Here is an 815-nt window from a genome sequence, read left to right as displayed (position 1 = left end):
TCTATGTTTTTAACAGGAACACAGTTTATCCACAAGGGGGCAGAGCAGCTCCTGTTGTTTGTGTTTGGAGACTTTAATTCACAGGCAGCTCCAGAGATCAACACAGTTTGCTGCTGCCCTCATCCTAACAACAACGAAACGTGATCAGTGAGTCTAATCACCACTCTGGACCTGGCCTCTGATTCCCTCGAGCCAGTGTCTCAGCTGTCAGTCACTGCCGGTCCGCTGTGAGTTAGATCGTGTCATTTTTGTGAAAGTAAAGTTTAGATTAAAAACAACCAGGCAGAACAAGGACTATGTAACTATATTGAAAAGTGTTCATTTTTTATTTTATATAATTAACAAACACAGTACGGACAAGTGCAGCTCCAGAGATTATTTACTGGAACTTATTCGTAAATGTACCTTTTCATCGTACGTTACATTCTTTTCTCAAGAGGGAGAGGTGAATATTTGTGAGCTTTTATTACAGAACTGTGTAAAATAGAAAACTCTGGCCTCATTTATGAACCTCTGCGTGGATTATTCTGGAGTGAAAGTGTGTGCTCACAAAAGCCAGAAAATAGCATATGCCCAGCCTCATGTGAACAGCCTCTAGTTAATATTTTAATATGGGCTTCCCTCTTCATTTTCACATGAGACCTGTGATTTTGTAAAAGTAGTTACACATGTTTAGCCTCATTTATTATGGACTTTAATTGTTTTGAAATGTGCCGTAGATGTAAATAAATATGATTATTATTATTATTATTACAGAATGATAGAGAATAGTAAGTAAAATGAAAGAAACTTTTAATACATTTAAATAAGTAAAA

This window comes from Hoplias malabaricus, chromosome 5 (assembly GCF_029633855.1).
Source record: "Hoplias malabaricus isolate fHopMal1 chromosome 5, fHopMal1.hap1, whole genome shotgun sequence".
Taxonomy (NCBI): domain Eukaryota; kingdom Metazoa; phylum Chordata; class Actinopteri; order Characiformes; family Erythrinidae; genus Hoplias; species Hoplias malabaricus.
Note: the sequence above shows the minus strand (reverse complement) of the source record.